At 48.3% G+C, this 2,276-nt stretch overlaps 1 pseudogene; it reads right to left on the bottom strand.

Annotated features, from left to right (window-relative positions):
• Positions 1-626: 626 nt before the first annotated feature.
• LOC136310436 (tubulin beta-2A chain pseudogene) lies at positions 627-2,004 on the bottom strand (annotated as a pseudogene).
• Positions 2,005-2,276: the final 272 nt, after the last annotated feature.

Here is a 2,276-nt window from a genome sequence, read left to right as displayed (position 1 = left end):
CTAGAAAACAATACTCCAAGCAAATAACATCCAAAAAAAAAGCAGGTGTAGTAATACTCATATCTAACAATGCTGACTACAAGACAGCAAAAGTAATCAGAGACAAAAATGGTCATTTCATAATGATAAAGGGGACATTGAACCAAGAAGACATAACACTTCTTAATATATATGCACCAAACCAAGGAGCACCAAAATATATAAGACAGCTACTGACCGGCCAAATAACAAAAACTGACAAAAATACAATCATACTTGGAGACCTCAATACACCACTGACGGCTCTAAATCACTTTTTTAATCTCTTTATTAAAACTAGTAATTAAAACCTTAGAAAAAAATTAAGTACTTTATTATTAAACCAAGAAAAAAATTAAGTACTTTATTATTAAACCAGAAACATTCAAGAACTATCTAAAAAAAAGAGTAAAGATAAAGCAACCATAGACACATGCTCTTTAAGTAGTACAGGTACCTTAGACAATACTGTAACACTTAGAGGAGGAGTTCCACATCAACAGCGTTTCTGACAGAGGCAAAACTGAGCTCCATAGTACACAAATAGACCATGCTTGATTGAGGAAAACAGAAGTTCACTAACAATGCACACTGTATTTGAGAAGTCCTTAAGCCTCCTCCTCGCCCCCCTCCTCCTCCCCCTCCTCCTCCTCGAACTCCCCCTGTTCATAAGCGGTGGCGTCCTGATACTGCTGGTACTCGGACACCAGGTCATTCATGTTGCTCTCAGCCTCAGTGAACTCCATCTCGTCCATGCCCTCGCCCGTGTACCAGTGCAGGAAGGCCTTGCGCCGGAACATGGCTGTGAACTGCTCCGAGATGCGCTTAAACAGCTCCTGTATGGCCGTGCTGTTGCCAATGAAGGTGGCTGACATCTTGAGGCCCCGAGGCGGGATGTCACACACCGCTGTCTTCACGTTGTTGGGGAGCCAGTCCACGAAGTAGCTGCTGTTCTTGTTCTGCACATTGAGCATCTGCTCATCTACCTCCTTCATGGACATGCGGCCCCGGAAGATAGCGGCCACCGTCAGATAGCGGCCATGGCGGGGGTCACAGGCGGCCATCATGTTCTTGGAGTCAAACATCTGCTGAGTGAGCTCGGGCACCGTGAGGGCCCGGTACTGCTGGCTGCCCCGGCTGGTCAGGGGCGCAAAGCCTGGTATGAAGAAGTGCAGGCGTGGGAAGGGCACCATGTTCACTGCCAGCTTGCGCAGGTCTGCGTTCAGCTGGCCCGGGAAGCGCAGGCAGGTGGTGACCCCGCTCATGGTGGCCGACACCAGGTGGTTGAGGTCTCCATACGTGGGGGTGCTCAGTTTCAGGGTGCGGAAGCAGATGTCATACAGGGCCTCATTGTCAATGGAAAAGGTTTCATCTGTGTTCTCTACTAGTTGGTGGATGGAGAGGGTGGCGTTGTAGGGCTCAACCACCGTGTCAGACACCTTGGGTGAGGGCATCACGCTGAAGGTGTTCATGATGCGGTCTGGGTACTCCTCCCGGATCTTGCTGATGAGCAGCGTGCCCATCCCTGACCCAGTGCCACCACCCAGCGAGTGGGTCAGCTGGAAGCCCTGCAGACAGTCACAACTTTCTGACTCCTTCCTTACCACGTCCAGAATTGATTCGATCAGTTCAGCACCCTCTGTGTAGTGGCCCTTGGCCCAATTGTTCCCGGCCCCACTCTGGCCAAACACAAAGTTGTCCGGCCTGAAGATCTGGCCGAATGTTCCAGACCTGACCGAGTCCATTGTGCCCGGCTCCAGATCCACCAGGATGGCCCGAGGTATGTACTTTTTACCAGCAGCTTCATTGTAGTACACATTGATTCTCTCCAGCTGCAAGTCACTGTCTCCATGGTAAATGCCAGCAGGGTCAATCCCATGCTCATCACTGATGACCTCCCAAAACTTGGCACCGATCTGGTTGCCGCACTGGCCTGCCTGGATGTGCACGATCTCACGCATGATACAGGCTGTGGAGCAGGTTGAGATGTTGGTCCTGGCAACTGTGAGCGTAGAGTAAACTGCAAATGCCGGAGCAAAAAGACCTCCAAACAGAAAATCAATAAATAATTATTGGTCTTAAATGAAACAGTAGAACAATTGGATATGATAGACATCTATAGAACATTTCATCTCAAAGTGCCTGAGTATACATTTTTCTCTAGTGTCCATGGAACATTCTCAAGAATTGACCATATCCTGGGCCACAAAAATAACATCAACAAATTCAGAAAGACTGAAATTATATCAAGCATATTC

Source organism: Saccopteryx bilineata, chromosome 7 (assembly GCF_036850765.1).
Source record: "Saccopteryx bilineata isolate mSacBil1 chromosome 7, mSacBil1_pri_phased_curated, whole genome shotgun sequence".
Taxonomy (NCBI): domain Eukaryota; kingdom Metazoa; phylum Chordata; class Mammalia; order Chiroptera; family Emballonuridae; genus Saccopteryx; species Saccopteryx bilineata.
The sequence above is the reverse complement of the archived record's forward strand: the minus strand, read 5'-3'. Positions and strand labels throughout refer to the sequence as shown.